Below are 13,615 nucleotides of genomic sequence, written 5' to 3' on the forward strand. Positions count from 1 at the left end.
TACCCATCTCAGGTGCAGCTGGCAGCTGTGGGTTCATGGTTCAGTGATCTCCGCACAGATAGGAGGTAGGAGCTTGTCACCAATGTGGGGTTTAAATAACTTCGCTTGAGGGCTCAGATGGGTTATAACATTCTTAATTGGGAGATTGCCGGCACTGTGTACGTCCTACTCAGTCACTCTATATCTAACCACCTTGAGCTCTCGTGCTAGTCATTGTTGCTTTTCTGAATGCCAGCACGAGAGCGCATGATATTACACCTTGCTTTTTATGGGTTTAATTAAAGAATATGTGACGCAATGCAACAAGGATATGATCGATCTGGGCCTCAGACCAACTAAAGACTGACTCCAAGTGGCCACAGAATTGAGAGCTTGAGCCTCTCTTCCTGTTGTCGTCGATGGTATCCCAAAGGTGACCAATGCGGGATACAGTTCAAATTTAGGGAGAACGAGCATGCAATCTGGACCATACGGTCAAAGCTATAGGTGCACGATGGATGACATGATGAATGAAAAAATCTACAGTGCTGGGAGGTTGCAGAAGTAGAGCTGGGTTCACTCAGGGTTTTCTTACTTATGAAGGTATCAGGGCAGAGATGCCCAAGGTGCCACCAAAACCCATTTCCCTGTGGACTAGTTCTAGACCTGAGCGGGCTGACGGAGAGGTGGGATTTATATGGCGGGTGCAGTCAGAGAGTAGTGCTTCCGCTAATGGAGATCATGGAAGCAGCAGAAGTTATGGATCAGGTGACGGGAGGAAGAAGATCAGAGGATTAAATGAGCAAGGCATGTGAGTTTGGGGTTGTTAAGGTGCTATGGAAAACCCCAGTTTATGCAGAGGATGTGAGACTGGGAAATCCCACACTCAATAACAGAAATAGACAAAGTGAAAGCCAAAACACAGCTTCATTAACATCCAAAAAAAGCAGGGACGGAATACTAGCATCAAATATTCTGACTTTGAGCTCTTCATACAAAATATTGTATTTTATACCAAAAACGTGTCATAATGATGACATCATATTACAAAGACTACAGGGTGAGGGGATTGGTTATGGGAGTTGACTACATACATTTTCTATATGGGTTAGGCTTTCAATTGGATAATGCTTAACTAATGGCTCCTCCTAAGATCACCTCAAAATTGATAACAAAACTACATCACTCTTACAACTTAATTGGTTGGCAAAATTCATAGTGGGCGGCCGAACGTCAAGTGTTTTAATTGGTAGGTATTACACAGACCAACCTTGAGCAACTGACAAGGCATCAAGACATGAGCCAAATGGGAGTAGGGGAAGAGAGGTCCACAAGCTGCTGGTTTTAATTAAAAAAAAATAGCATCCCTCATCTCCTAGGCCATGAGCCATCATGATCAGCTTTGTATTTAACCTTGTAAGGTGCCTCATGTCTGGGAATATGTATGAGGAGTAAAACAGTGCCTTAGTTGTATCTGTACTAATGAATGGACAGTGGTCTTGAATTATTGGTCACGTGTGAGAGCACCGCATTTGGAATGATTTCGCCCTGCATTTATGACTATTTTAGCTAATATTGGTATGGGTTTTATGGTTTCCATACCACTGGGGGCATTTTTGAGCTAATGTTTCATCAAGTCTTCTGACATATAATTATCCTGCCCTTGACTTACAATAGTCAGTTTTGTTTTTCCAGACTTTAATTAATTTGGGAGTATACTTCATGCGTTCTTGCAAATGTTATCTGGTGTCTTTTCTGCAACGTGCAGATCCTCCCTAAGGTCTTCGTAACATTGGCTTCGGCTCAGAGCTACTGTTTGAGCTCTGCATGGATTGGTTATTTCTTTCATTTCAGCATTCTGTGCTCGCTAAAAGTCTTGAGGATTTTATGTGTTTTAAAGGCTAGCTGCCACTTCCATTTTGGAAAAGATGGCTCCCCGTTACTCTCGCATTTCTATGTTGGCGCGCTGTACTTGCATATTGTTAGTGTTGCATTCACTTACATATTGCTTTATGATATGTTCTTCATGTCTTTATGGTTTGCAATGTTATGTTGCAATGAATATTCTTCATGTATAAATGCATATTTGACCTAGTGTGTTTTCTTCATTTTGAGTGCATGTGTGCTTCATGTCTATTGGATTGCTCCTTGACTTGAAACACCTTTTGATGTCATAATTTGCTGCACCTGCTTAAGATATGGGCGGTGTGGTAGCCTCAGTGAATAAGGCTTCTCACCTTTCTAGTATTGGACCGGGGGAGGGGCAATAGTTATAGATGATCTGTTCATCTGTCCCTCAAAAAAAAGGGTCCATAGGTGAGGCTTCACTAGTAGTGGCTTCAAGAGCACCTCTGGGGATTGGTGCAATCCAGGCCATAGATTGTTCAGTGTTTTATATGCATCAGCCATGTTCCTTTACCCCCTCATCTGTTTTTGCTCCGTCCACAATGCAGAGAGGGTCCTACCTCATGGTGGCAGGTCTGCTTTCAAGAGGCTGTGTTAAGTTTGGGCAACCAGAAAACAAGAGATTGCTCATTGTTGCCAACTGGAGAATTGATACTGTTGTCAGATAAGATGACCATTTTACTTTTATCCAGGGATGAATTGCATCATAGGAAGGCAGGCAAAATATATGTATAACTGGATTGTAAGGAATTATCTGTGTTTTATTTAAATCAATAGTGGTATCATCACATTATGCTATTCCACATTTTTATTTAGCTTTAATGGGGAATATTTTTCAGGTGTAATACATTGTGGGACCTAATAGCTGCAAATATGCCCATTTTACAATACAGTGGAGTTTGAGAGGTCAAGCGCAGTGCTCCATATTCCCTGTGCAGTTAGTGTATTATTGTACAGTCTACAGGCAAAACAATCACATGACAGGTTTAGTTAGAATATGGCAAAGTACAGGGAATCAAGAGAAGAGGATATTAATGCTATTTTATCCCAGGGGAAGCAAAGTAGATAGTCCACATGAAATTAATTGAGCAACAGAAACTCTTATTAACACATTTGTTAGATTGAAAAAATTATCTAAAAGACAGATTTTCCTGTTGCGGCAGATCACTACTCTCAAGAAATATTTAGAACACAACTGGATCCAAAGGATATTGATGTTTCCGAACTTTGATCAGGATAACCACGACAAGCTTAGTAACACGTGAAAAGACAATCTTATTCTTTATTTTACCAATCACACATGCAGAGAAAGTATTTACAAATATGGAAGATATGCAAACAGTCAACTCACCATATTCTTTGAAGAATAACTATGATACATTACATTGTGTCCATGAAGAATTTCAAACATGAAATTAAAATTAAAAAGTAAAAAACAAAATCTTTATGGACAAATAAGATTATCAACAGGGCAGGTTTTATATCTAACAACCCAGGTATGATTGGATTATAGATACATCAAACTCAAAGCACAGCACACCAAGTAGCACTCCTGTAATCGCTGACCCAGGAAGCACTGGCAGTGATGAGGAAATGGGGTGGAGGGGCAAGTGCAGCGGTTATTGATAAAGATACAACAAAGGAGAACATTTGTTTTGGCACAAATGAAACCCTACAGAACAACAGGGTACAATGTTTCACAAAATATGTGCCATTTCAGGTAGAATTAAAAACAAGAACAGTGGTTATAAGACTAAATGAGCTAGAGCAAAGGGAAGAGCACAAAAAAGAACCAATAAGAGGGACCTGTTTAACAACAATGTCCCAGGTAAGATCCAACAGTTATCACAACTAGAAGAGAAAACAATAATAATCTCTCTATACGTGACTATCATGTGCACTCGCATTCATTCTGCAGATACCTACACTGATAAATATACATGTTTCCGGAAACTAAAGCTAAACAATATTTTCGTCACAAAGAGCCATATAAGAAAGATGTGTTCAGACTGCTAGACGTTTCAGGACATAACCAAAAGGATCTTGAAGATCTTTGACTGCTAGTCACTCTGAACGAGGGGCAAGAGACTAGTTATAATACTCTTATTCAAAAACCTGAAATTGAGCCCGGAATAAGCAAAATAAAGGCTTCTATATTTGTCTGACTGGACAATGTGATTGATGTGATCTGACTTACTAACAAAATAAACATACCAAATTAGAAGAACAAAGTGAAAAATAAATGATTAATACAAGTCAAAATCTTTCTGAAGAAGAAAGAGTAGCAGTGGAATATTTGCAATCTGACAAAACAATATTAATAAAGCAGGCTGATAAAGGGGAAATGGGGAGGTAATGAACAGAGAGGCTTACATGAAGAAGGGGTTAGAACTTTTCAAATCCCTGAGTTGGTATAAGAAAATAGAGCATGCTAAATTGTAGGAGACAAAAGAGATAGCTATGAAGAAAATGTGTAATGTGATAGGGATGAGCTATTAACAAAGGAAAAAGATTTTGTGCCAGTGAATTATCTAACCATGCCCATTGTTCTTGTCTTACTCAAGGATACACTGATTTAACACAGATGGGACTCATAGCCAGTGGGATTGAGCCTATTATAGAGACGCTTTCAGAATGAATAGACCGATACCCAAATACTATGGTGATAAAACTAGCATAAGATGTTAGAGATACCATGGATGTTCCAAATCCATTTCAGCCTATTAACTGGGAAGAGCATTACTGGGTGGTTACCTTGGATGTGTGGCCATATAACTATATCGATAGAGCATAAAATAGTTAATGAAGCAGCTAATTACTACTAGCCAATCGGGGAGCTCGTAACATGGGCTGTATTCTCTAGTATGAGCCCATGTTCAGAGATCCGCCACTGCTGCCCACCTCTCACACTCTGCCTCCCAGGCTCCCCTCCTCCCTACATTCAGCCCCCATGTGTAACCATGCAGGGGTGCTAAAGGCAAGGGAAAATGAAATCTTACCTTTCATATCTGGAATCAGAGTGCAATTTCACTGTTGATTTGGAATCAATACTGAAGACTGATTTCTGTTCCCGACACACTGTTGTAGGACTGAAGAAAGGTATGTTTGTTTTAAAAAATGTTTAATGTTTACCTTTAGCACCTGGGTGCAATGGCGATATAACCCTTGGTGGTGGGCCACCACGTCGGTAACAGCACTGGAGTCCATGTTACGAGACCCTTGCTTCTCATGGGCCCTTAACTTTGGTGGTGGGCCATTACTGGCAGTGTCGGCCTGCCGCCTCAGGTTATATCGCCTCATTATGGCCAAAGATCAGCAACTTAGTCCAAACAAAACAGCATGATTTAGAAAATGCCTAATGTTACCCAAAAAATAACATCTTGTTTGACGGTAACCTCCCTCAGTATCTTATTGGGGTAGCAATGGGATCCAAGTATGCCCTATCGCTTGCCAATTAGTTCATGAAGCAAGTTGAAGAAACACCTGCAGGACACATAGATGATATTCTCATGATATTGTGGTCCGATAGCACAGCGAGTAGAGCGCTCGCTTTGACATCTGTACAGAGCCTTCTGACGCAGGTTCTAATCCCGACAGGGCAAAACTCAGCCTTTCATCCTTCTGAGGTCAATAAATGAGCACCACACACTGTGGGTAATAATAAGCAGCGCTCAGATGCCTGAGGGTTCGTGGCACTATATCAATGCTAAATTATTATTATTATGGGAAGGTTTGGAGGAGGAAGTATTGAAGTATTTTGATTATTTGAAATCTGATGAATTTGGTATTAAGTATACCTTCACTTCTAGACAAAAATCATATTTTGAGATCTCAGAAGACGGATTAGAAGTAGGGGAAAGTAATGTAAAAACGGATTGTAATTACTTATACTTTTGTTTAGAAATTGTATGAAAACATTGCATTTGATTAAACTCAATAGTGGTATCAGCGCATTCTGCTATACTAGAATGGTTTATTTAGTTTCAATGTGGAGTATATTTCAAGCAAAATACATTGTGGGATGGGAGTTTGCAATGCATTAATGGAATTGTATAGGTCAACCACAGTGCTCTATTTAACAAACCTGTGAAGTATTAGTAAAAGATAGTTTGTATTGTTTGAGTCAGTCAGATTTTGGCTTGTAGCCAGGCTGTGATGCAGAGACTGGTGATGGCTTGTTTGGACTCAGGACATCTCATTTGGTCACATACCAGCAGTGTGCTCGCAGGTGAGTCTGTGGCCCTTGCTGTCCTTTGTAACTTTCCCCAGCTTTTCTTTCATTTCATCTCAACTTTTGCAGCACTCTCTTGGGCCATTTTTCCCAGGACTGCTAACCTGTTTCAGGCTCCTTTGTTGAGTTTATCTCCCTGTCTGCCCTCTGCCCGATTGGCTCTCGCTCCAGCACTGGTTTTACGGGGTCTAGCTCACCACAGTAAAATCGAGGCTTGCATTTACCAGCAGCATCCTTGCAGTTGAGTCTGTGGCCCTTGCTTTCCTCTGTAACCTTCTTAAGCTTTTCTTTAATTTCATCTCAACTTTTGCACCTCTCTCTTGCCCCTTCTTTCACAGGACTGCTAACCCGTTTCAAGCTCCCTTGTTGAGTTTGGTTCCTCGCCCACCCTCCACTATGATTGGCTCCAGCACCCTTCTTAGGACCATCTCCCAGGTCAGCCCCACTGCCCATGCAAACCCATGCCATGAAGGGGCCCGAGGCAAAGAGCAGCTCCTACAGTAGCAGCTCCAGACTGTGTTTGCTGGTGGAGCATGCAGTGCAGCTGCCAACTAGCAGCGACTGATAAGGTGGGAAAGGTGCAGGCAGGGGGAGCAGCCATTACTGCTCCCTATTAACCTGTCCCGCCTCTCTTATTACTCATTTTACAATGCTTTAGTCTGCTGCACGTCACCCACAATTGTATGTTGCACATTCTGGGCACTTAGGCCCTATCCAGTCAACTTGCATCTAGGTGTTGTTGCTTGTTCTGATGTATGTTGAAACCTAGGCTTTTCCCCCCTCTATTCAGGGATCTTGCATCTAAGTGTTTTGCCTGTTCTGATGTAAGCTCAAACCTAGCTTTTTTCCCTCTATTCTGGAAACTCACATCTAGGTGTTTCTGCTTGTTCTGATGTACATTGAAACCTAGGCTTTTTCCCTCTGTTCTGGAATCTCACATCTAGGTGTTTTTGCTTGTTCTGATGAAAGATTAAACCTAGGCTTTTTCCTTTACCATGGACACTTGAATCTAGATGGTTGCATTGCTGTTGTGTTGACATTGGCCTGCTGCTTCTCCCTCCCCCGCTTCCAGGCCTCCATTGGTCCTCCACTCCCCCAGCCCCTTCTTGTTAGGGCACCTACACAAACTGAATTGTCTCACAACCTAGTAGGATTGTTATTGTTTGTCTTCTTCCCTTCTTCCCCCAACCTTCACCTCCCCTCCTACCCCCATCCCCTTTATTCCTGTTACAACACTTGCACGATCCGAATTGTCCCACGACCTAGTAGACATTTTATTGTTTGTCTTCTTCCCTGTTCCCTCACCCATCCTTCTCCCCCCCACCCACATCATTCTTTTTATCGCACTTGCATGGTCAAAACGTCTCAAGACCTATTAGGAACGCTATTGTTTGTTTTTTCTCCCTTGTAACACTCGCTCCGTTGTCTTGATGAGCCTTGAAACAACTTTTTGTGTGTAGGCGCATTATATATACCCAATAAATAAAAATAAACAAAATGTAATTCTTGGGGTACCCTCATTAGAGATCGAAAGGTTTGGAATTTTGAGGAGGGTGCCAATGATTACCATGGTATTTTTACCAGGATGCGCAGCTCCTCAATGGATTTTCTGCCTATTGGCAATGCTGACTTTCTTGGTATATATATATATATTTATTTACTTAATGGTAGCTTGTATTTTACCCATGCCATTGGCTGGTTGCTCCACATTACGATGGTTAGAAACAGGCAGCTGGTAACCAGAGTCAACACAAATACTATTGCTGGGGAAAGAGTAGAGAACAGGGGCAGTGGGTAGAAACAGGTGGAAAGATGAGCAAATGTGTCTTAAATGAAACATACTGTACATCATAATAACATGCATGTCATACATTGATTATCCCACTAAAGATTACTCTTGTGTATTTTTGGCAGCTGACCCATTCTGAATAAAAACGTCGAAAGTAGCCTACTTTAAGAGAAAGTATGCAGAGGAAGAAGATCTGTATCAAGAGTACAAGGGCTATTTTCCAAAAGTGAGTTTGTGTTTTAATTTGCTATTGAAAGTTGTCAAGCATCACAGTCTAAATGCATTTTACACAAACTTTACCCATCTGTTATTTTACTATTTTAGCACCTGATATTACCTGAGGATCGAACTTGCATTGTAAAACTTTCTCTGGAGAAGCTTAGGTTTCTTGAAGACCCAGAAATCTACCTTCGGAGGTCTGTTTTAATCAACAACCTACTGAGAAAGATACACCTGGAGACAGAGAAAGAGAGCTATGAATACTTTAAAGAAGACCCCGGCTATAGGACTGCATACACTGATACCAGAAAACGGCTGAAGCTCATGCTCGGAGATTGCTATTCGCAGTCAATATATTATGAGGAGCTGCGTTCCTATCACATTGTGCCTTATTCTACAGAGAATGTCATTTTTGGGATGGGATACACAAGAAGTCACTTGGAGCATAAATCTCAGCTGCTAATTTATAAAGTGAATGAAAGTGGCTGTTCAGTTCCATAATTCCATAAAATGCCTGAAATGTCTAAAGCTGGGCACCAACACATGTGATCAAAAAAGGTGCACACAAAAACTGAGTCAGCTATAAGGCCTCTGTCTTAGATATGATAGCACATGGCTTATGAAATAGTGTTTTCACAGATGCATTCAAGGCTAATAATTGTTATAGAATTCGAAATTCATATGTTGGACGGCAGTCACAATCCTTTACGGATATCAGTAATATCCAGGGCAGTTGCTAAAATTAATGGATACATAACAATTTAGGAATATCTTTTTTTCAATCTGGAGGACCAGTTTATACAGGTTTCATAAAACATAAAAAACAAAGCTTACAAAGTAGCAAATTCTCTGTCAATATCCCCCATGAACAATTCCTAAAACAAAGGATTGCAAAGCTATATGAATGTTTGAGTATTGTCCAAATTGCTATTGTTTAATACACCTTTAAATTGTGTTTTTAGATTACAAAGTGCCTAATGTCATGGTACCAAAACAATCCAGCATTTCCATTTAAAAAAGCATCAAAGGAAATATTTTGGATACGAGTGTCCTCATCTAAAACATACAATATTGATTGCTGTACATTACAGAAAAGACATTGGGCCTCATTACGAGGTTGCGAAATGGGTTTACCGGCACCGGTAATGGTGCCGGTAAACCCATTCCGCCCTATTACGAGGTTCCCTTGCGGGACCCGCACAGAACGTCTGGTCAGACCAGACGTCCTTTGCGGGTCCCGCAAGGGGACCAAGGAGCTAATAACAGGCCCGTTATTAACGGGCCCGTTATTAGCTCCATCCCCATTCCCATTGAGCCCTATGGGGGCTCGAATGGGAATGGGGAATGGTTTTGTGCATGAGGAATTACCGGGTCCTCCAAGGTTGGAATGACCCGTAATTCCTCATTCACGGACCCGGACACGATTTTGGAGGCAGCCATGGCGCAACTAGCACCATGGTTACCTACAAACTCGTAATGAGGCCCACTGTCATCCTACTTTGCCATGGATGAAGAAATATATTTATTTGGCCCGTGAATGAGATGATGGATCTTAAATTCAAAAATACAATATTCTGATATCTTTGGAGTTTAACCAGTGACATCCAATATCACCCCGAAAGTGAAAAGAGACTAAACTAAAGGCCTGCCTCTCCCTAGTACACCAAGGATGACAGATGGTGAATCTGGCACCAAATTTGATCTCACTGAAGTTTCTAAATTAAATACATTTCACGTTAGCAGTATTCTAAGCGCATAGCTATATAATTTAAATGAACAATTTCCAGATTACATACAAATAATCAGATAATACTAATCATATTTTGTTTTGTGACTTTGATCTTCATTTGCTAAAATAAATATATGTCTGACATTTAATCCCACTGCAGAGCCATAATTGTAAATCGCTAGGTTGACAATCCAAAGCCATATTGCCATTTATGTTTCTTAACAATTCCACTGCTATGTTCCTGAACCTATTCCTTAAATAATCTAATGAAACGGGTTGAATTATCATTATATTAGATAGATATTTTTGTACATATACAAATTGAGGTTTTCTACTAAAATGTACACTAAAATCAAGACTTATTTTTGTAAATTGCCCAACTTTAAAATGCTTATTTGAAATATTGTTATCAAACTGAAAAATAACTAAAGGCCAAACCATTAAAAAAAAGAAAGAAACACTAAAATAATATTTAAGATTAACCACCATTGTGCAATTACAGCCTTCCCAGTGCAAGAAGGGCATGCAATAGCTTAATCTTTGCAAAAAGACTACCAGCACATGTTTAAAAATTGTCCAATATGTGTCTAAAAAGCATGAAATGTCTTGAAGTTAAATCACATCACCACAATCGTAAAAGCACAATTAAGGGTATTGACATGGATTTTCCTTTTGGGGATTTCTTTTTAGCCTTCAGAGGGTTTTCTCCTAGTGTAAAGAATGTTGGTGTGCCTCAGGAGGTATGTTTTTCATCTAAAATAATTGTGATTTTAATTTTAACCTAAATCCAAAAGGGCATCCACATATAACCATGTAGTTGTATGACATACTTAGTGACAGATATTCCAGTTTTTGAGAAATAGACGATCATATTGCATACCCAAAGTTGCTATCAAGTTCTTAATACCACAATGGCTACTAGGACACGTGCACCAGGAATGATGCATCAAATTAGGTGAACCACAGACTATTGATGAATTGTATACCTGAATTGATGGTAAACTTTCACCCCAGGTACTTCTGATTCTTTCAAATCTGGCAAACTGGTATGCTTTGAAATTATGTAATGCTTAGAACAATAGTGTTAGCCAGCTACCACACTTTGTATCCCTTATCTTAGTTTTCTATTAGTTTATCTGTCTCTGAATCTGTTTGCTCTGTGTTTGTAGCCATAGATTGACCTCATCTTCAAACTCTTACTTCTATCTAAATTGTCTATATGTCAGGCTTTCTATTCATGTTTATGTACTTGCATGTAGTATCTATGTAAGTATTTGGCATATGTATCTTTGTACCTAATGTATAAGAACACAGTAAATAGAACACCAAACAATGCTGGCACGTGAACACAGAGGTAAAAGTGAAGTTGACTGCAAATAGCCAAACTAAAATTGATGAAAGCAAAAATAATATTATTTTAATATGTAATAAAAGTGGTCAAACTAAAAAGAAAGACACTACTAGCCAGGATTTGAAGGATGTTTTGAGGTATCATGAGCAGCACCCTCTTTCCTCCACCACCTCTTTTTACAATCTACATTCAGAGACGGAACTAGGTAACTTCAAAAGAAGGGGTGCTGAGCCGAACTGTAGGTTGGGCTCCCCTACATCCTTGTTACCGCTAAATCAGTAACAAAGCAAGGACACATTGTCAAAACAATATACATATATTCGAACAGAAATTCATTTTTTTTAGGGAAAAAAACATTGAAAAAGTAGTTATTTTTACTTTTTTCATATAACCGGTCTTCATTTATAATGATGACATCGGGCCTCATTACACGGATGGCGGTAAGGATTTACCGGTACCGGTAAAATACCGGTACCAGTAAATCCTTACCGCCTTACTACGAGGTCCCTTTGCGGGTTGGGGGATTTAACGCCTGCTTTTTGCAGGCATTAAAAACCAACCCGCAAAGGGACCCAGAGAGCTAATTACAGCACCGCAATTTGCGGTACCGTAATTAGCGCCTTCCCCATTCCCATTATGCCCTATGGGGCAAAAATGGGAATGGGGAAGGGCAATGGTGGAAGGGGGAATTACCGCCCCGCCAACCTTGGAATGGGGCGGTAATTCCCCTTTCCGCCAAGGCGGTGCCGGTATTTTACCGGCATGAACCATGGCGCTAATAGCGCCATGGTTCTCCGCCATCCGTGTAATGAGGTCCATCACTTTCAATGTAAAATTTGTTATTTTCACATCTTCGTTTTTACCTCTTATAAGTCTGGGTTATTTTTAACCAAGTTACTTTTACGTGGTTCCATGGTATCAAAGGGTTTCTTTATTTTGTATAACTAGCCCCATGGGTGTACAATCAGTTATAGAAAAAATGTGCCTTTATATTTGAAGCATTTATATGGTCGCCAGTCTATTTATCTAGGCCTTTCATATTTTAAACAAGATAATCTTGAGAATACTAGTATGCAGCATGCTCCTTTAGCACATGTTCACTGTACTCAGTCTCATTTGCTGCTTTAAAAAATAGACCTTCCCGAAAACTGCTCTGGGACCATGTGCAATAAGTTACAACATCAATTTGGAAGTAGAAAGAATTATTTTTCAGACACCCAGCCTGCAATCCTAACCCTCCCCAGGACCATTTCAACATCCCATGCATTATAAATACATCAACATTCTTCTTTCAGATGCACTAAGCAGGATACAACCCATGTTCTCTCTTTACTAGGGAAAAGACCTGATACACCACATCCTTCTTAAAGGTAAATACAGAAGCACATATATAAAGTAACTCAGTAGGAAAGGCAGCCACAAAAAACACTAACTAGAATATGTAGCCTCAGCATAGCACACTTTGTAAAGGATATTGAAAATCACAATAAATGAAACATCTATTTATCTGTTAAGAACCACATATCCCAGACCCATTCACAATGGCCAAAGTTCTAGGTGTTCTGTAGGATAGTTACTGCATCTGGGGCATGGCCACTGTCCAATACCAAGTGCCGTACACACATGGCATGGAACCGGGCCATTCTCTATGGCCACTGTTTGTTACGAGTACAGTAAGCTTACACAAACCACACACCTCTAACATTTTGTGTATTCTATTTCTAATTATATTCACAGCAGATGAAGTATGGATGTTAAAACACAACAGTGTGTGAAAGGACTATGTTGCAATATGTAAATCTAGGTCATTGTACACAGTAACATTCCATTACCTTTATGCACAAAGCTCTAGTTCCACTATATCTTTTACATTTCAAATTGTGCCTCACAAAGTCTGTGCAGACATCATGTTTCCTTCCATCACCATTTTACATTAAAAATAATTTCTTTATCAAATTATTGCTCTTACTATTCCAAGGCATGCACCTGACCTGCTGGTACTTTGTCCGACCCCTGTTCCAGAAACTAACTTCATGTTTCTGCTCCCAGGCAAGCATTTCAATTCAGTAGGTAAACTGTCAATTTTTCTCCAACCACTGTTTGGGACGTTGAACAAGTGACTGTCTGCCTTTGTTTTTAACAACGCATTTCTTTCTGGATCATGTTAACAAAAATAATAAATAAGAATGATGCTGGCACTTGTTTCATATTATCTATGAGGTTTTGCACAAATAAAGTAATTTGTGATGTCATTGGTGTTATCATCTTTGACATCACTGGTGATGTTCTATGTGGTGGTATTACCGATATCATCAATGTTTTATAAAATGGCATCTGTGAGAAAACGGGTGATGTTTTGAGGTGCTCATGCAAGCGTGCACTTCCTCTGGATTTTAGGTTTGTCATCACACC

The 13,615-nt window shown here is 40.0% G+C and overlaps 1 long non-coding RNA gene across 1 annotated transcript in view; it reads left to right on the forward strand.

Moving 5' to 3' along the window:
* LOC138527624 (uncharacterized) overlaps window positions 1-13,401 on the forward strand; it is a 115,372-nt gene extending 101,971 nt beyond the window's left edge. Inside the window, exons 2-3 of the long non-coding RNA XR_011283961.1 lie at window positions 8,030-8,130; window positions 8,229-13,401. This is a non-coding gene — a long non-coding RNA (uncharacterized lncRNA). The remainder of the gene's footprint in view (window positions 1-8,029; window positions 8,131-8,228) is intronic.
* The last annotated feature ends 214 nt before the right edge of the window (window positions 13,402-13,615 follow it).

The sequence above is a fragment of the Ambystoma mexicanum genome, chromosome 14 (genome assembly GCF_040938575.1).
Source record: "Ambystoma mexicanum isolate Mex_15411 chromosome 14, UKY_AmexF1_1, whole genome shotgun sequence".
Lineage (NCBI taxonomy): Eukaryota > Metazoa > Chordata > Amphibia > Caudata > Ambystomatidae > Ambystoma > Ambystoma mexicanum.